The sequence below is a fragment of the Oryx dammah genome, unplaced genomic scaffold (assembly GCF_014754425.2).
Source record: "Oryx dammah isolate SB20612 unplaced genomic scaffold, SCBI_Odam_1.1 HiC_scaffold_4, whole genome shotgun sequence".
NCBI lineage: Eukaryota > Metazoa > Chordata > Mammalia > Artiodactyla > Bovidae > Oryx > Oryx dammah.
Genome location: NW_024070188.1, coordinates 68410418 through 68431968, shown reverse-complemented (window position 1 = coordinate 68431968; position 21551 = coordinate 68410418). Strand labels below are relative to the sequence as shown.

Genomic DNA, 21551 nt, shown 5'->3' with positions numbered 1-21551 from the left:
AAAGCAACCGCTGGAGGTTTGCTTGTTTCTCCAATCCAAAGACCATTTTAAAATGACTTCAAGCACACCCAGTATGATTCCATAACTGTAAAATAATTTCCTTCTAATCTTTTCTGTGCCTTGGTTGTCTCCAGCTGTGAGACCGGGAGGAGGAGTATTTCTCTGCCGGGAGGGGGTCGTGAGGACTCTGTGTGTTTACCTGTGAAGTGCTTAGCACACTGCCTGACTCAGGACGAGTGGGCACAGTTAGGCTGCCATGATTTCCACGCAGCACGGAGAGAGGAGGTAAGTTTGGCCTATGGCAGCATTCTCCTAGCATCTGTCGTGTTTCTCATTTCTGATTTGGCTCCGGGCGGTTCATCCTGGGGGTAACTTGAGTGAACCATCCCCACTACGGTATGGGGCTCCAGGCTGGTTCGGGTCTACCTGCGCCAGCTCTGCACCTGGGCGACCTTGGCTTAGCCCCATACAGATGACTCCATCGGCCAGGCGTCTGGGCGCCGGTCCTCTTCCTCCGCCCAGGCCGCCGACCCCCTGGCTCCCCAGCGGGGCCTCCTCCTGCCACGTGACGCCCCCGCCAGGGGCCCCAGCGCCCTCCCCGCGGCCGCGCCGTTCCGGCTCCCGGGCTCCGCCTGTGCGCGGCCTCCTCGGCGCAGCCATCCTCGCGGCCGCGGAGGGCGGCAAAAACCCACGGCATCTGCCATTTGTCATTCAGCCCGTCGGTACCGCCCCAAGCCTTGATTTAAGCCCGTGTGGGGCGGATTCTGGCCTCACTCTCCTGGAGAGCGGACAGACAGACGGGCGGACGGGGCGGCTCTCCTTGCAGCCGCTCGGACCGCGGGGCCTTGGCGCACGGGGCGCTTCCCTGGGTCGCCGTCATGGCCGCGGAGGCGGCACGCCCGAGCTGCCGCGCTTGAGTTCCGGGGGGCTCCGGACCCCGCAGGGTAGGTCGTGGGGAGGCTCGCAGCCGCGCTCCAGGCGAGTTGAGAGGGGGAACCGAGGGGCCGCGGCCAGCCTGGGGCTGCGGGGCGGCAACATTGCCGCGGAACGGGCACCGCGCTGGGCTCCGTGCCGCGCTCCAGAGGGTGTGCCGGTGCCGCCGCGCCGCGTACGTGAGGGGGTCCGGGCTCCTCGGGACCCGGCGTGAAACTCTTGACAAATTGTCTCCGGGCAAGCCAGCTCGGCTCCGAGAACGAATTCTTCTCCCCCTCGGCTGTTCTTCATGCCACTTTTTGAAACGCTTGCGTGTAGTTGATTTGCGGTAAATAGACTCGGTTTTTGAAACCTGGTACTCTAACCTTGCTCAAAGGCCAGGGTGGGGTGGGGTGGGGGGGGCGGGGGGGGGGGCCCGGGGGCGAAAGTCTTTTCAAAGTAATAATGTGACTAAACATGAAATGTTTGCGTTTACATCCATGATGGAAAATGTGATTCGATTCATGCAAAATTTAGACCTATGGACCCTATCAGGTAGGCATCGAAGACGATTCTAAAATGCGGGCTCTTGAAAATTTCCTAGATGATTAGGATAACTGATAACGCAACTTTGGTTATTTATGCTCAGCATCAAACTTTCAGGGTAGTGCCGGGGATTTTTACTTCTTAATATACTCCTGTAATTTTGATTCCTTTTTTTTTTTTCCTTCTTCTTCAACAAATGTGTTACTTTTATGTTTTAGGAAACCAATAAAAATTAAAAATAGAAACACTCAGCTTAGGTCCTCCTTCTTCCAGGAATCCTTCTCTAACCCCTCCCTCCCCAGGCAGGATCGGAGGCCCCTCCTGTGAGCTTTCTGGGACCTCACTAAGGTCCTGGTCCCTATGTCCTCCCTCTGCCCACCTCGCGTGTTAATACCCATCAGTCTCGCTCGGAGCCCAGTGACTACTTAGCACATGGTAAGTGATTAATACTGTTTAACGACCAAAGGAAAAGATAAAACGAGCTGATGCTTCACAGTTTTAGCCCTGAAATTATAGAGTGGTAAATTAGATAAGAACGTTTACTTAAAGTTAAGGATCTAGAAAAGTTGACAACGTCCGATGTCCGGACTTCACGTCCCAGCAGTTCCACTGCTAGGTATTTATCCTGTAGCCGTGATGTTTTTACCGGATTGAAACCCATTTGGTGGGTCATGAAAACAATTAAGTGGCGAGTGATCAGAATTTGTAAAACGAGAACTAACAGAGAATAGAAAATCATCAGAATGTGTCTCAGGTCATAGGGTATTTGCTTCATGAAACTTTTTTTTTTCCTTCTCTCAGTTTTATACACACACACAGATGTGTGTCATGATGTAAAACGTCATTCCTTAGGATGAGTCATGGTCGAAAAAGTTTGAAAGCCACTGCCCTAGATAAATTTTCATACATATACACAAGCAGACGTGTACAAGAAGTTTGGCTATGGTGTTGTTTGTAAAACTCAGAAGCTTGGAAGCAACCTCCGTGTCCATCTCAAGGAGGAAGATAAATTATACTCCAGTCCTAAAATGGAGCCCACCCAGTACAGTGGTGAATAAAGTAGTTTTGTGTCTTAATACAAATGTATCTTAATAACGTTGAGAAAAAAAAAACGTTGCTGAAGAAGACTGTATGATATCATCTACATGAAATTCAGAACCCAATGAAATAAAGGTGTGGTTTAGGGGTGCATATGTAGACATTAAAAACTGTATAGAAAAATTGTAAAGCAATTAACGCCATAAAAATCAAGTTAGTGGTCATCTCTTAGGGGTGACTATGAAGGAACACACTGTGAGGTTTTGGCCCGGGGCAGGTTTTGAGACGCTGAAAATGGTGTATCTCCTGACCTCGGCAGTAGTTACATGGGTGTTTACTTTATAACTCTTTGTCAAGTGCTACATATGTCTGTATGTTAAATTTTCCTGAAAGTATATTAAAACATGGGCTTCACAAAATGAAGAAACCTGAAGCTTCCCAGCTTTCCTTTAAAGAAGTCCTGACCAGAGAGAGGTACTTAGGGAATTTAAAGAATATTAATAATATTTTATTTCATAAACTCTGTGGATATATCAGTGTTCATTAAATTCTTTATATGTTTTATATCTTTAATAATTTGTTAATATTTAGAAGAAAATAAAAATCATTCACAGATAGTACTGTGAACGTTTTAGTGTGCTTGCTTTCTAGAAAGCAACTTTTATGTATTTTTACAAAATTGAAGTTATAGTTTATATAGTAATGTAAGCTAAAATCAAATTCTTTATACAAAAAAATTGAATACTGAAAAGTATATGAAAATGTAACATCTTCTACAAGGAGTTTAAAATGCTAACATGCTGTTTGTTATATTTACTTCAACAATTTCAGTTCCTCAGTCACTCTAGGCCACATTTCAAGTGCTCAGTAACTACATGTGACTAGTGGCTCTTATATTTTATTATGCTGTATTACTTTATATTATGCTGTATTATATAACAGAACATTTCCATCACTGCAGAAATTTCTGTTGGAAAACAGTTCAAGATACAGGCCCTTCGGTTGCATAAACTGCAGGCAATTTCTTCTTTGTGCTTTTGTGTCTTAAGATATTCTTTATTATTAAGGAAATATATGTTGAAAGTTTTTTCTAAAAGTTTTAAAGTTTGCGTTTTTCACATTTCTTTAATTTATCTGATAAATATATGTATACGTAAATGAACATATTTATTTGTTTGCTTTTTCCCATGCACATTACCAATGGTTTGCGGTACCACCTCTCTCATATACATATTTCCAGAAATACTTGGGCTCATTTCTGGATTCTCTGGTCATTTATTTGTCTCTTCCGGCAAAGACTATAGATTTTTTCCTTACTTATGTCTTATGTATAGTATATTTTTCAGTTCTAAGAATTAAAAACGTTTTTCATTATGATTTTTTTCTTTTTCCTATGAGATTTTTGAAGTATTTTCATTTTTCAAATGTGGAAAGTTTTATGAGTTATCCTTTTGTTATTGATTTTTTTTAAAGCTTGCAATGTAGTCAGCAAATTAGGGTTCTGTGCTACCAGTTCTTTGAAATTTAAGAATTGCTTTGTGGCCGCACGGTTAGTTTTTCAACTGCTCCTTGAATGATTGAGAAGAATATATATTCACAGACTTTTGGGGCAAGGTAGGTATATAAGTAAATGAACACACACATATATATGTCTTAGGTCAGGCATAAAAATTGTAATGTTCAAATCTTTTTTAACCTTGCTAATTTTTGGTTTGTTTAATTACTGAGATTGGTATAATAAAAATGTCACAATAAAATAATGAATTTTCTCAGTTTCTTTTAGCAATTCTGTCAACTTTGCTTTATAAAAGTTGAAGGTACATACACGTTACACGCATACAAGAAGAGTGCGTACTTCTTTTTATTCTCTGTGTATTAGATCTTTTGTCATTCTGTAGTGGTGGTCTATGCCTCCTCACCCAAATGCCTGTTACCTTAAGATCCATTTTGTTTTATAATATCCTAGTCACACCTCTCTCTTAGTTAGCATTTGCTTAGAATATCTCTTTCACAGGTAAAACCTGATAGTTTTCTCTAATCCACTCTGACAGTCTGTCCTTTAACTGGATCTTCAGTCCAATTGAATTTAACGTAGTAACTGATGCATTTAAGATGAACGTTAGCATTATCTTTTATGGTTGTTTTTGTCCTATCTTTTTTTTTTTTTTTCCTCTTCTTTGCTACCTTTTGGATTTTTTCTTACTCTATTTTCTTCCCTCTCCACTAGTATGAAAATCACATATTTATTTTAGTGGTGTCATTCAAAATTTTAGTGTACCAACTTAATCTGAAATTTATCAATTTTTTTCCTTTTACAAATAAATCAAGAAGCATAAGTTGTCTTGATAACCATTTAATCTCCCAGCTTAAATGTTGTCTTCCAGAGTTTAGTTCCATCTTGATTTTTTTTCTCCTATAAATGTTGGCATTACTGTTTTTTTTTTTTTTTCATGATTTGTCATTCCTTCTTGCACCTCAGATCGTTCTCTTCTTAAAACCTGTATTTTAGAAGCTTGTTTATTAAGGGACAGTTGATGGCAAACTTTATCTGAAAATGGCTTTATTTTGCATTCATTTTTGAATTGATAGTTTTGTTAGACATTTATTTCCCGGCCAGCAGTATCTTTCTCAGCCCTTTGAAGGTGACATTCCAGTGACTTCTACTTTGAATGTTACAGTTAGTTCAAATAACTGTTATTTGTTGGTAACTTGTTTGTTTTGGCTGATTTTAAGATCTCTTTTGTTCTCTACAGCTTTGTGACAGAACGTGTCTCGGTGTGGACATTTCATTGATCCTGGATTTTTTGTGTTCCTGTCTCTAAGGTTTGTTTTTCATCACTTCTTAAAAGTTTTACCTTTTATGTCTTTCAGTATTGCTTTTCCTCCATTTTCCCCATTCTTTAAGAACTCTGATTAGACTTCTATTAGACTTTGTCACTCTGTCGTCCATCTCTTTTAACATACCTTTTATATATTATACATTTTTGTTCATGTTGAATTCTAGGTAATTTCTTCAGATCTGTATTCTGAACTTTGTCTAATTTTTTTTTCTTCTTCTTCAAATTGAGCTGTAATTTACCAACAATGAAGACATAAGAATAAAGTGTATGGCTTGCATGTAAAAGTTGCAAGGGATGGCAAACTATGAGCTAGCTCCAACCCATAATATATTTTCATATATGAGATTTTATTGAACATAGCCATGTCCATTGAGCAGAGTTGGGTAGTTATAACAGAGACCATATGGCTCACAAAGCCTAACCTATATTTTATATGATCCTTTGCAGAGAAAGTTTGGTGATGCCTCTTCTATAACATTGCATACACTATAATTTATTTACCTTTTTTCCTGTTGATAAGCATAGGAGTTGTCTTCAGATTTCAACCATTATAAATAAAATTGTCATAGATGTTCTTGAAACTGCCATTGGTGAATATATATACTCTTATCCCTTGGATATGTACCAGGGAGCTGAACTGATGGTCTTTGGGTAAGTTGGTTGCATTTCCATGAATAACAATAATGTTGAACATCCTTTTATATCTTTTTTGGCCATTCCAATTTCTTTTGTGAAGTGTCTACGTAGGTCTTTTGCCCACTTACTTTAATTAGGTTATCTTTTGTTAGTGATTTTTAACTCCTTATGTGTTTTGAATAGGAAACCTTAATCAGGTACATGTTTGCATATGTTTTCTACCTCTCTTATCCTTTTAATAGTGCCTTTGGATGAGCAGATCTGTTTTTTTTGAAGTCCAACGTATCAGTGTTTTTTGGGGGGTGGGAGGGTAGAAAGGGTATAAGGTACTTTTTTGTATCCTGTCCACAGAATTTTCTTCTACCTTCATTGTTGCCCTCCATCAAGATCCTGAAGACATTTACTTATTGTTTCCTGTAGAAGCTTTATACTTTTAGTCCTCACTTTTGGGTCTTGCTAAATTCACTTTTCAGTTCTGGTAGTTTGTAGATCCTTTTTATCCCCCTTATTTCTTGGCTCTGCCACACAGCATGCAGAATCTTAATGCCCAGACCAGGGATAAAATCCATGCCCCTTCAGCGAAAGCCCAGAGTCTTAACACTGGACCTCAAGGGAAGTCCTAGTTTGTAGATTGTTGCAAATTTTCTAAATGTACCATCATGTCATCTATTAAAAAAGTTTAAATTTTTCTTTCTAATCTCTGTTCCTTTTTTTTTTTTTTCTTGCCTTATTGCACTGGCTAGAAAACTTGGAACAGACTTTAACAAAAATGTTAGAAATGGACATCCTTGCGTTTTCCTAATCCTAGAGGAGAGTATCTCTTTTTTAAGGATGATGTTTACTGGACATTCTCTTGTAGATACTCTTTACCAAAGTAAGAAATTTTTTATTTCTAGTTTACTGAAATTTGTTTTCACAAAGGTGTATCAAAATTTTAAAACCCTTTTTATTATGAAATAATTTTAGATTTACAGAAAAGTTGCAAAAATAGTATAGAATGTTCTTGTATATGTGTCACCTAGCTTCCTCTAATGTTAACAGATTACATAGCCATGATGCATTTACCAAAATTAAGCATTTAATGTTGGCAGAATACTATTAACTATAGACATTTCTCCAGTTTTTCCACCAATCTGTTCCAGGATATAATCCATACACCACATTACCAGGATATAATCCATATACCACATTACATTTAGTTGCCATGTCTCCCTAATCTACTCTAATCCATGATAGGTTTTGAGTCTTTTCTTGTTTTTCATTACCTTGCCATTTTTGAAGAGTACTGGTCAAGTATTTTATACAGGGTTCATCAGTTTGGGTTTGTCTGATGTTTTCTCACAATTAGACTGAGGTTATGGACTTCAAAAGAAGCATACCAAAGAAATATTGTATCCTTATTGCATCATATCTGAGGACACATGATATCCATATCAACACGTTAATCTTGATCACATAGTTTAAGTAGCATCTCCCAGGCTTCTCCATTGTAACATGTCTATTTTTCGTTTTTTACACTCTTTCTGTTAGAAGCAACTTAACATTCAAGGTAAAGAGAGGCAAAAATATCAAATGACTTGTGAGTATATATTAAAACTACCATAATAATTAATAAATATATTGAGGGATTCATTTTGAGATTGTGTAAATGCCTTGTTTCTCTTTAAAAGTCTTATCCACTGTTTTAGTATTTAACTGACCTTGCCTGTAGCAGTTATTATTGTAGTATTCTAGTGGTGGTTTTCCATTTCTTTTATTCTTTCTATTTTTATTGGAATTCTGACTCAGGAGCCAGACTGCCTGAGTTCAGCTCCTAGTTCTTCCCATCCTTTGCTGTACAGTTTAATATTGAACGATTATTTACCCTCCCTCCATATTGAGAGTTTCCTTCCCTATCATGTGTAATAACCACTGGGGTCATTCCCTTGGGATTTTCTTTCAGTACATCCCAGGACTTCAGGAAAAAAACAGGTTCTCGACTTCTTAGCCTGACAGTGGTCGTTTATTTAGTTCCAGGTTGCTTTTCTAGCCTTATAGTCTTGCCACTCAGAATTAGACCAGTGACACAACTGATATTAACTGCTCATTAAAATCTGAAGTCACTGCACTGTATATGAGGCTATGCTTTATCTTTGTGCAATTTCCTCAGCCTTAAGTGAATTTCCTGAAAAATTTCAGGCTCTGTTCAGAGAACACTCACTCCACAATCCTACTAGCTAGATAGGAACCCTGTAATTTGTAATCCATAGCCCTTGTTAAATTCTTCCCTTTCATCATTAATCTTTATATCTCAATGTCACTTCCAGTTGGTCAGGTTCTTAGAGATAGGGTTCTTGTACCTGCTGTGATACTTACATACAAAGAGCTATTGCTAAATAGCTACCACTGTTAAATACCTACTATAATTGTGCTACAATTTTGCAAAGTAAGTAGTATTGTCTCAGTTTTAAATTGTGAAGAAACTCAGTATCAAAGAGATTAAGAAACTTGCCTGACAACAGTATAGTTAGTAAGTGGCAAAACTGGTTTGTCTGATTCAAAAGTTATTGGTATTTCTTCTATGTCAGCCCACCTTGGTACTAAAAATAAATAGTTAAGTAAAATTATTAAACAGATGTATTTTTTTTAATAAAACACAACATTGAAATTGCTTCACTTACATTAACAGTATGCTACTTTTTCTGCTGAGGTATGAAATACTACCTGGGTAGGGGAAATGTATAAAGTGTATCAGTCTTAAATATACAGCTTGATGATTTTTAAAAATGTATGTCACCTGTATAATCACTGCATGAAGACAGACAATATTATATCCATCCAGAAAGAGAAAATTCTCTCACTTCCTAGCCAGTACCTCCCCTAGAAGTAAACTCTTTTGATTTCCATCACTGTAGATTAGTTTTGTCTGTTTTTGAACTTTAGAGGTAACCAAGTAGTATGTACTTCCTTGTGAGTGACTTCTTGTTACCATGTAATAGCAACTAAGAAACTCTGAGATCTAACCATCATGAAGGGCAGTCAGCTTGGGGTGCAGAATCTGGGTGATGAGGTCAAATGTTAGCTCTACTTCTTAATAAACTGTCTGATATTGGAAAAGTTTTTATTCTTTCTGAGCCAAAATTCTCTTGTATAAAAGGGATAAAACCACCTATTCTCAGGTTGTTGTGACCAATATAGTATACACTAAGTGGCCTACACAGAACATATTCATAGGTTAAGCAAAGACTTTTTCTCTATTAAAATGATGAAATGCAATGGGGTATTTCAAGGAATAAATCAGATATTTAATATAGGGAAGGTGACATGAGGAAGGAAAGAGGTGGGAGTCGCTGGACGATAAAGACCTCAGTCTAATATCCTGTAAAGGGTGCTTTGGGGCAGCCCTGGGCTCTTGCTTATCTCCAGGGGAAGGTAAGTATCTTTACTCTCTCAACTTAATAATCTCTCTTGAGCTTCAGTGTCTTGATTTTTTAAATGAGGATAATGAGAATTGGCTTTGGGGACCTTGATAAGGATCCTTTGATAGAGTGTTGGAGATAAGAGCCAAGGGAATAGGTTGGAAAGTGAATGGGAGGTGAGGAAATGGGGATTACCGGTTTTCAATTCTTTTCTGTTAAGCTGATTTGAGAAAGTTAGTTTGGAAACCCAGTGGAACCTAGAACGCAATTCGAGGTCAGTGAAAATTTTGTTTATTAAATACCAGAGCATGATTGTATGTTGGGGAAAAGCACCTTTAGTAGAAAGGGAGAGGATAATCATGGAGAGAAAGCTTTGGATGGAGAGCTGGGATTGGTCTTTGTGCTAGGAAGGGTAGTTTGTAGATTTAGCATTGGGAAGATAAGATGCTCCGTTCAGTAATTTTTCCTTTTCTCTCTCAAGAAGCATGACGTAGGGATGTTGGCAGAGAGAGCTGTATCTGCAAGTGTGGGAAATGAGATTTCATTTGGAAGGTAGTGGCAAAAGTGTACATAATAAGATGTGGGAAGATTCTGGAGTTGTTGTGGAGGCTATGGAACGCAGCTGAGTCTGAATTGACAGAATTACAGTAATGTCACTCTCCCTAGCTGTGAGACCCCACTTCTCCTGCAGTAGCCTTTCCACTGTGTTGTTTTGCTGCATTTTTAATATTACCTGAGCACTCTGTAGTTACACTGAGCTGCCTTGTGGCTGTCCAAGTAAGTCAAGGTATCCATAATTATTTGGTTAGCTCTCTGATTACCAAGTTATATAGGGTTTGAGTAGTCTACCCAGCTTTCTCCCCTAGCTCTTGTTGTTTTGGTGTGAGATTTTGTAGAGAGAGGTCTTTCAGAAATGACTAAATTGTCTTCATGTCTATAAAAGTTCATTACAATGGACCAAATGTTTATATCCAGTCAAATTTTATATGTTGAATTTCTTACACCCAGTGTGGGGATATTTGAAGATGGGGCTTTGGGAGGTATTTAGATCACGAGGGGTTGAGCCTTTGTGAGTGGGATTAGCGCCCTTATGAGAAGAGGCCAGAGAACTAGCCACCTTTTTATTTTTTTTTCTGCCATGTGAGAATACAAGAAGTTATCAGTCTGCAACCTTGAACAGGAGTCTTACCTGAAAAGGATACTGGCATTCTTCTCAAACTCACATGGAACATTGATCAAGATAGACCACATTTAGGGCCAGAGAACACATCTTAACACAGTTAAAAGAATAGAAATCATATGGTGTCTGCTCTCAGACCATAATGAAATTACAATAGAAATAATAGACATCTGGGAAATCCTCAAAATATATGGAGATTAAATAACATACATATAAATAATACATAGGTCAAAGGAAAAAAAATCTCAAGGGGCATTTTAAAATATTTTAAACTAAATGAAAATAAAACTTACCAAAATGTGTTGGTTGCAGAGAAAGAAGTGCTTAGAAGGAAATGGATATGTTAGGAAAGAAGAACCATTAACCTGTGTTCCTACCTTAAAAAACTAGACAAAGAAGAGCAAACTAAATCTAAAGTAAGCAGAAAAGAATAAGCAGAAAAATCAATGAAATTGAGAATAGGATGTCAATAGAAAAAAAATCAATGACATCAAAATTGGTTTTGTTTGAGAGATCAGTAAAATTGATGTCTCTAATGAGACAAAGAAGAGGGAGGATACAGATTACTAATATCAGAAATGAGGGGACATCCGATCCCTTGGACATTAAAAGGATAATAAAGGAATATAGTAAACTACTCAGTGCCCACAGATTTGATAGCCTAGATGCAATGGACCAACTCTTTAAAGAAAACAGTCTGCCAAAACACAGAAGAAATAGATAATTGAAGATGATTTCTCAATTAAATAATTCAAATAATTACCTTCCAAAACAGAAAGCACCAGGCTCAGGTGGTTTTACTGGTGAATTCTTCCAAACATTTAAAAGAAATTATGCCAATTCTCTATAATTACTTTCAAAAGATAGAGGGAATATTTTTAAACTCATTCTGTGAGGCTAGCATTACCCTGCTACCAAAACCAATAAATAATTGCAGTAACATTGTAGGATACAGATTTTATTATACAAAAGCCAGTTGCTTTTCTGTATACTAGCAATAGACAAATAGAAATTTGAAATTAAAAACACCTTTGCATCATTTTTACCGTGAACCTAAAACTGCTCTAAAAAGGATACTTTAAAATAAATATTGAAATTGTGGAATCTTTGAGTGCAGACCCTACTTTAGCTTACCTTTTACCTTTTGATTTTTGAAACGAGTAGTGTATGTTACGGTAACAAGGAAAAAACATCTCTCTAGAGAATTTCTGCCTTAAACTGAAACTTACTCTTTAATGCAGAAGGACAGAATTCTTTATTTATGATTTGACATATAACTACATAGTAGACTCAACACATAATGAGTGAAATGATTATTCACAAGTGAATGTTATTTTAGTGTTAGGGACAGAGGGAGGTTGTAGGAAAAAAGATAGGTATGCTTATGAAAGGATGACCTGAGAGAAACTTGTGTTGATGAATTGTTCAGTGTCTTGGCTGTAGAAGGGATCAGTGAGTTCACAGGTGATAAAATTCTGTAGAACTAAATACACTACAAATCGGTAAAATGAAACTGGGGAAATCTCAAGAGACCAGTATATTGTATAATATATATGTATGTACACACACACACACGTGTATATTGATTGTGATATAGTACTTTAGTTTTGTGAAATGTTAACCACTGGAGAAGCTGAGTAAAGGACACTTAAGATCTCTCTTAAAACTTCATGTGGAATTTGCAGTTATCTCAGTAAAGGTACAATTTAAAATGTGCACACAACTACTATATAGAACTAATAATTTTTATTTTTGTTTTTAGGTTTTCCCTGCCTACTCGAGGGAACATAGTCATCATTGGCTTTTGTAAGTTGGTATTTTAATTTTTTCTGTCCTTCACCTCCAACCTTTTATATTTTCTAATTACATGAAAATCTTTTTCTAGAGAACTTTTAGAGCAAAACTTTTTTTTTTATTACTTGGTTCTTATTTTTTAAGGATGGTTTCACTTTTTCTGATACTGTTAGGTGATAATTGTTTTTGAGAAAGTTTGAATTACACATCTTGGGCTAGAGCCATCTGTTTCTTTGGAGTGACTTCCTATCAGGGTTATGATTAGCAGGGGCAAAATGCCATCCATGGATCTGAGGTTGTACATACATCCATCCTGTTGGGCATCACAGTCTTCACATTGTTGTGGCAGATGGTAAGAGGGGCACAGCACCCCAGGAGAAAGCCATTAATGTGAATGGTTTGACTAATGAGGTATAACAAATTCTATTTCATTTATCTGTGAAAATCTGTCAAATAGAAGAAATGAATGGAGAACTGCAGATTGGGAGCATTTAGCTTTATTCTCATTTTATCATTTGGAGTAGCTATATTTCTGTTCGATAACTTTTTCTTTGTAGCATATGGAAGAAAAACATGAAGATCTCCTGTTTCGTGGTAGTTTTTTTTTTTAATTCATTGAAATCTAAACATTTGAGATAGATTCGAATAAATATTTTTAACCTGGGAAATGAATTATTTCCTCTATCACTGAAAACATTTACAGTATTAAATGGCTAATACTCTCTGCTGCTGCTACTGCTAAGACGCTTCAGTCGTGTCCGACTCTGTGTGACCCAGAGACGGCAGCCCACCAGGCTCCCCCATCCCTGGGATTCTCCAGGCAAGAACACTGGAGTGGGTTCCCATTTCCTTCTCCTATGCATGAAAGTGAAAAGTAAAAGTAAGTTGCTCAGTCGTGTCCGACTCAGCAACCCCATGGACTGCAGCCTACCAGGCTCCTCAGTCCATGGGATTTTCCAGGCAAGAGTACTGGAGTGGGGTACCATTGCCTTCTCCAAATACTCTCTACTTCAGCCAAACTTTTTCATTAGTTTTCCTTGTCTCAGTATATGGCAACTGCATTTATCCAGTTGCTCACATAGTCTTTATGACACTATCATTACATTTTTTAGTCATCCCCTGTATCAGGAAATACTGTCAACTCTACCTAAAATATATCCAGAAGATGACTGCTGCTTGCCACGTCTTTCACTACCATACTGGTTCAAGCCTTCATCTTATTAAAATAGCCTCCTAACTGGCTTCCCTGCTTTTATGCTTTCCCCTTATAATCCATTCTTCAGATGACAGCCAGATAAATTATTTAAAACTCCTAAGTCTGATCATGTTACTTTTCTGCTCCAGTGACTCCAGTGCCTCTCTTCACAGAGGCTTATCAACTTTTACATGATATGGGCCCCCATTACCTCTGATCTAACCCAACCTATCCCTGCTTGTCCTCACTCACTGCTTCAGCCACACCAATATTCTTGTTCCTTCATTGGGGTTTTGCAGGTATTGTTCCCACAAATAGCCACATGACTTGCTTTCTTATCTTCAGATCTTCACAAAACTGTCATTGCTTCATCGAGGCCTTCTCTGACTAGCTTATTTCAAATTACCCCTGTTTCTCCCTGCCTTATACCTCTAGTACTTTCCTTCCCTACAGTACTTTATTTTTCTTAACCACTTTCTTGTATACATTTTACTTGTTGTTCTCCCTTTTACTTGAAGATGAACTCCATGAGGGTGGGCATTTTTGTGTGTTTGGTTTACAAAGATGGGAAAGTGGGATGGAAATGGATTGTGTAGTAGTTACTGACTTTGCCCAATACAACCTTCTCTTGTTGTCTCCTGACCACAAAGATAGGTAAGTAAAAAAAAAAGGTAATGAAAATGTCCATCACCTGTATATTTCTAAGGATGACTGGGAGAAAAACTAGGTATGAAATTTGTTCCGAGAATATGCTTCACTTTCTTTTCAGTGCTTATTTGATTAGAAATTCTTTGGTAAAAATGAATAGATCTTGATAATTTTAGTAAATGATTCCTAATGTCATGTTGTTGCTGAAGATTTAGTGTTCTATCAGAATTTAGTTCCATAAGTGCCCTTTTTAAGAGCTGTAAATTAGAGAGCAGACAGCATGGTGGATAGCACAAGTTTTCCAACCAGGCATAGCCTGGCTTGAATTCTGGCTGTGATTCCAATGAGTATGCTATAAGCAACCTAATGAAGCTTTCTTAGTCACAGTTTGTCTTTTGTAAAATTGCAGTAATAATAATTATGAGGCTTATGAGGATTAATTGAGGTGATAGACCTAGCCATTAGCAGCATTCAGTAACTATTAATTCTTTAATCAAAACCCCAGTGAAGGAACATTCAAGTCAATGTATGGCAAAACCAATACAGTATTGTAAAGCAAAATAAAGTTAAAAAAAATTAAAAAACAATAAAAAGATATTAATATGTATTACTCCTTAAAAAAATAATAATAATTCTTTAATCCAGTTTTGCTTGGTGTATTATAAGTGTGAGATGCTCATAATAAATTATTTTATAGTATACTTTGTACAGAAGACAATCTTTTATTATTTACATCATTACGTATAGTAAATTTTGAAAAATTATATATATTTATGGAAGAGAAAATAACTAGGAGAGACGGACTGCTCTATAATATGACCCCAGACAATTTTTTGCATTTTTTTGTAATATCTACATTTTAGCAGTATAAAGAGGATGAAATGAGATAATTTAGATTTGTCAGTACTTAATTTGTAAATATAAAGCACTAATGTAAATGTAAGGAGTTGAAACCTGATGTAGGAACAGGAACTGAATTTACTGTCCTGCCTTATCAAAGCAAACAAAACTCCATGAAATGTGTGAAACAAAAGATTTTCAGACTTTGGATGACAAATGGCATAAGACAGCTAACCATGAGATAAAGGAAACAAATGTACCCAAGGACACAGTGTGAGAGGAGAACCCAAACACAGCTCAGTAGTCACCCTGAATTGAGATGATAGAACTGGGAATTCAGGGGATTGAGGCAGCTAGAATTTTCAGGACAGAGGATGAGAGGAGAGTTACACAAAGAGAGAGTTCTGGAGATCTCTAGCAGGTTCCCCTGGAGTTTTGAGCTAAGTACTGATTAGTGCATGCTTAGGAGAGAACTCCCCAAGTCTTGGGAAAAGGCTTCCCAAGTACTGCCTCAGTGGTGAGGTAGAACTAATCCTAGACAAAAGGTTGTTCTGTTCCTACCTGAAAAATCTTAAAAGTAAGCCATTAAAGAGGAATCATAAAACTTTTTTAATAAAGGGCCAAATGAAAATACTTTGGGTTTTGCAGGCGTATATGACCTCTTGCAACTACTTAGCTCTGCCATTGTAATGATGAAGCAGCCATAGGCAATATGTAAATGAATGGGGGTGGTTGTATTCTAAAATAAAACTTTATTTACATAAATAGACTGTGAGCCAGATTTGACTTATGGACCATAATTTGTGGACTCCTGGTTCAAAGGGTCAAATTGTGGAACTTCCCTGGTGGTCCAGTGATTAAGACTCTGTGCTTCAATTGCAGGGGGCATGGGTTTAATCCCTGGTTAGGCTTAGATCCCATATATTACATGGTATGGCCAAAACATTAAATAAATGAAGGGTCAAATTGTTTCTAGTTGCTCAAATGCAGCCCAGAACAAAGCTCAAGAATATTTAAAGAAACACATAAATCCAGTACCTAACAAGATAAAGTACACAGTATCTAGCATTGAATCAAAATTTACCAGATATGCAAAGAAACAGGAAATTTCAGTGGTTAGAAAATTCAGTCAACAAAATGGACTCAGAAATGAAACAGATTTAATAACCAGCTATTAATAAACAAATTTAATAACCAGACTTTTATTTAATAAGATTTTAATAAACATATTCACTAAATGAAAATATTAGAACTATGATTAAAGCTAGTTTTGTATGTTCAAGATAATAGAGGAAGCATTAATCTGTTAAGGAGAGACATGAGAGCTATAAAACTGTCTCTTCTAGAGACAACAAACATCTGAAATGAAAAATACAATGGGCAGGATTAACAGCAGACTAGATATTGAACTTGAAGACCCAGCAATATAAATTATATAAAATACACACACACAGTGCCTGGGGGAAAAAGCCCATCAGTAAGCTGTGGGATAACTTTACACAGCCAAATATATGTATACTTAGAGTATCCAAGGGAAAAGGGGAACAGAAGAAAGATATTTTTAAAAATGGCTGAAAGTTTGGTAAATTTGATGAAAACCGTAAGTCCATGAAACTCAGTGGTTCAGTAAATGTATAGCAGTTATCCAAAGAAGAAAAAGATGAAGAAAATTATTCCAAGGCACAATATAGTCAGATAATTTAAAACCAATAATGAGAAAGATTTTAAAATGAGAACAAAGAAACTATAAATTTAGAGGAACAGAGAATGACAGCAGACTTTTCATCAAAAGAAGTGCAAACCAGACAATAGTGGAACAGTGTCTTTAATGAAAGAAAAAACTGTTAACTTAGAAAAATCTATTAATTAGTGAAAATATTTTTCCAAAAAATAGTGAAATAAACATTTTCAGACATGCAAAAGCTTAAAGAATTATTAACTTTTAGACCTACACTACAAGAAATGTTAAAAGTCCTCAGAAAGAGGAAAATAATACCAAGTGGAAATAAAGAGCACCAGAAATGGTAACCACCCGTGAAAAGGTATAAGCTCTTTTTAATTTAAATCTTTTAAAAAGATAATTATTTAAGTAAAAATAACAATGGAGTTGGGGTTTGTAAGATATATACCCCAAGTAGAAAACAAACCAATAAAGATGTGTAAGGCTTAAACAGCAGTATCAACCAGCTTGACCTAATTGATACTTATAGAATGCTATATATATGTATGTATGTGTGTGTGTGTGTGTGTATATATATATATATATATATATATATATATATAAAACACTATATGGAGAAGGAATGCCCCACTCTAGTATTCTTGCCTGGAAAATTCCATGGAGAAGCCTGGTGGGCTATGGTCTGTGGGTTTGCAAAGAGTCAGACACAATTGAGTGATTAACACACACACATGACACTATATATATATATATGTATGTATGTATGTATGTATGTATGTATGTATGTATAACACTATCCAACCCAACAAAACCAGAATACATGTTCTTTTCTGGCACACCCAGGTCAGTTATTAAGATAGACCATATTCTGGGTAAGAAAACAAGTCAGTTAATTTAAAAGGGTTGAAATCATACAAAGAATGTTCTTGATCATAATGGAATTAAATTACAACAAATATATTTGGAAAAATATATTGTAACTGAATAACACACTTCTAAATAACCCAGGGGCACATTCCATATGGAACAACTTACATTTAAAAGAATGGCAGTCATACAAAATACATTCTCAAACAACAGGGGAATTAAAATAGAAATTAATAACAAAAAGATAGTGTGAAAATTCTCAAATATTTGGAAAATAACACACTTCAAATAATGCATGCATCAAAGAAGTCTCACGAAAAATTTAAAAATACTTTTTTAAACAAAAAGTAAAAATATAGTCTATAAAAATGTGTGAAAGTGTTACTCAGTCACGTCTGACTCTTTGTGACCCCATGGACTGTAGCCCACCAGGCTCCTCTGTCCTTGGAATTCTCCAGGCAAGAATACTGGAGTGGGTAGCTATTCCCTTCTCCAGGGGATCTTCCCAACCCAGGGATTGAACCTGGGTCTCCTGCATTGCAGGTAGATGCTTTATTGACTAAGCCACCAGGAACGTGTGGGATGCAGCTAAGATAATGCCTGGAAGGAAATTAGCATAGGAAAAAACCTAAAATCAATAACTGAAGTTTCTACCTTGTGAAACTGGAGAAGAGCAAATTAAACTTCAAGCATGCAGAAGAAAGTAAATAATAAAAATTAGAGAAGTAAAAAAATAATGAAAATGGGAAAATGATAAAAATCAACAAAATGAAAAGTTTCTAAACATGATTAATAAAATGATAAACTTAAAGCAAGGCTAACCAAGGAAAAAAGACATAAATTATCAGTATCAAAAAGGAAGGAGGAGCCCATGGCTGCTGACCTCATGGATTTTATAGGGCTTATGAGAGAATACTACAAATAGCTTCTGCCCATAAATTTGAGAACTTAGATGAAATGGACCAATTCCTAGGAAGACACTAACTACCAGAATTCATGCAGGGAGAAATAGATGATCTGAACAGCCCTATATCTATTAAATACATCAAATTAATAGTATACATTCAAAACACAATATCATCACCACCAACAAAAACTTTGCAAAAAGAAAACACCCAGGCCCAGATGGGCACACTGGTGAATTTTACCAAATAACCCACGTGACAGAAATGAAAAGAGTAATTGGGAAGTATTTTCAACCAAATAGAAATGAAATGTGTTTCCAAATAGGACGCACCTATAGCAGTGCTTAGAGGCAAACGTATAGCACTAGGTACTTATACTAGGAAAGAACAGTATCAATGACTCAAGGTAAAGGATTGTTAAAATTGTCTTCAAATATCTGAATGTCTTTTGTTTAAAAATATGTTTGTTTCATATGGTTGGAAAGACAGTTAAAGGTGGTTATAAAAAGGCAATTCTTAGCCCGTCATAGGAAAGAAATAGCTATCAAACTTTCACAGCTATGGACTCAGTTTCTTTGTGAGACATATTTCTCATAAACATTCTTATGAGTTCTTCCCAACTATTAATTTTTGAGATAAATGGTAGTGAAGGAAAAAAAAATTCTCAGTGTTAGTAGGCTATAGATTAACAAACACATTTAAACTGATGTGTTATATAGTAGGTAATGCAATGAGCAGTAGTTTTTAAAATCACAAAACTCTAGAATTAGAAGGAGCATTAAGTGATGTTTAGTCAAACAAATGTAGCCTCAATTCTCTGCCTTTTAAAATATCAAAGCCTTGGATTAAAAAACAACAAAAAAGTGACTTCCCTGGTGGTCCGGTGGCTAAGACTCCATACTCCCAATGCAGGAAGCCTGGGTTCGATCACTGGTCAGGGAACTAGATCCCACATGCCTCAACTAAGAATTTGCATGCCTCAACTAAAAGATACTGCATGGCACAGCTAAAACTCCGGGCAGCCAAATAAATAAATAGTAAAATTAAGGGGGGGGGGTCCATCTAATTTTGCACATCAGCAAAAGCAGTGAAGGACAGTTGAATCACTAAATGACATATTTAGAATTCGGACAAAATCCCATGAAGCTCAAGGACAACCAGGAATATTCTAGACATGCTTACATACTTGGTAAAAGTTGGATAAACCCATCTCCTTTCCAAAGCCTCTTCCGGCTCTGTAGGACTTATTGGCCTGTCTTTGTCTTCCCATAGTATTTTGTGTACTCTTCGCTGTAGCATCCACATCCCACCATCTATCAATTAAGGGTTACGAAAAATGAGACAAAGAGGAAAAAGTAAGATTTGCCATTTACCACTGGCAGTCTTTTTCCATGCTCGGAAGTCAACCCATTTTCTTCTAATGATTAGTGTGAGGGTCAAATCTTTACTGAAGCACTAGCTATGTAAAGCAAATATTCCTCTTAGGTATTTTTCTCTTTGTGTGGCAATGAATTCTTGCCTATCACCAATACATTTCTACTTAAAATGGTTAAATGGCAAGAAATAAAACTTGCATTTTTCTATAAAATTTTACAGAAAAACCACATTGTTGCTTTATAGCAACGAGGCACTTGTTTCAGTTATTATTTTTTCAAGACAACTCAATTAGTCTCTCTATTTTGAATAGGTGCTTATCTTTTATGACAGTTTGATCTTGGTTTTAAAATTACTTGACCCCATAAAAATATAGACTTGAGGGCTAAATTTTTAGTGCTGGAGGGAATCATGTAATCTGGACGCTGAAAGTTAAATTTTGTGTCTTTTATTGAAAAATAAGTATCTTTTCCCCCGTTTTAACAAGTTTTATATTGGTTTGATTTTCAGCATCAGTGATAATAGCTACCGTTACTGAGCATTTCTTATATGCTAATACTGCTCTAGGTGCTTTCTTTAGGTTACTTACCTATAGAAAGGTCTTCTTAAAGTAGACACTTCAAAATATTGGTTAGTCAAAGCTTAATTTATGTCCTACTAGCAGTTTGATCCTTTGCAAACTCTGTGAAAGAAGGTGTATGTGTGTGTGCTAAGTCACTTCAGTCACGTCCAAATCTTTGTGACACTGTGAACTGTAGCTCACCAGGCTCCCTGTCCATGGGATCCTCCAGGCAAGAATTCTGGAGTGGGTTGCCATTTTTTTCTCCCAGAATCTTCCCAACCCAGGGATCAAACCCGCATCTCTTACATCTTGTGCATTGCAGGCAGGTTCTTTACCACTGAGCCACCAGGGAAGCTTATGAAAGAAGGTACTATTCCTCTTTTACAGATGGGGAATTGAGCTTCTGGAAATAGTGTTAATTGCTTAATTTACAAAACTACTAAAAGTTGACACTAAAACTTGAACCTGATAGCAGAGCCTATACTCTTAAACACTGCCTCCTTGAATGGGCAGCACAATGCATTGAGCTTACAGATGGATTCTGAGGACTTATTTAATAAAATTATGAAGAATGTCAGTGAATAATTGTATGCAGAGGTGGTAGCTAGGTGCAATGGAAATAGCATGGGATTTAGAAAAAGTATTTAAAGTTGTGACTCATCTACTTATTTGTTCTGTGACTTCGGCAAATCAATTTATTACCTCTCTTGAGGCTGTTTTCCTTGTACAAAAATAGAAATTCATAAAACCATCTATCTCAGTTGCTTATAGTGAAGAGCAAATTGATGTTTCTAAGTGCTTTGTAAATGCTTTTGAAAGGTATGTAAATGAATTGATGAGTGTATTTCATCATTTGCTGTAGTCTTCAAGTGGCAACTTTTCTGAGTGCTTTTAAAAAGTGATTTGATTTATAAAGACACAGTTTCCAGAGCAGCTCTGTTGAATTAGAGTGATCTGTTATAAAATGAGATCTGTTATAGATTGCATTCTACAGATCTATTACAGAATAACTCATTAGACCAGCTTTCTTCGATGAGGTACATTGTTTTTGAGGAACGGTTATTTCACAATACTTTGTAAAACAATTCTTCACAGATGTTTCTGCCTCCATTTTGGAAGAGAAGGGAGGCAGAGA

General features: G+C 36.8%; 1 protein-coding gene across 2 annotated transcripts in view; it reads left to right on the top strand.

The window, feature by feature from the left end:
- Positions 1–623: 623 nt before the first annotated feature.
- PLAGL1 (PLAG1 like zinc finger 1) overlaps positions 624–21551 on the top strand; it is a 56415-nt gene continuing 35487 nt past the window's right edge. For both annotated transcript variants that reach the window (XM_040238613.1, XM_040238611.1), the window contains exons 1-3: positions 624–944; positions 5250–5319; positions 12313–12356. The gene's annotated coding sequence lies outside the window, so the exon portion shown is untranslated. The remainder of the gene's footprint in view (positions 945–5249; positions 5320–12312; positions 12357–21551) is intronic.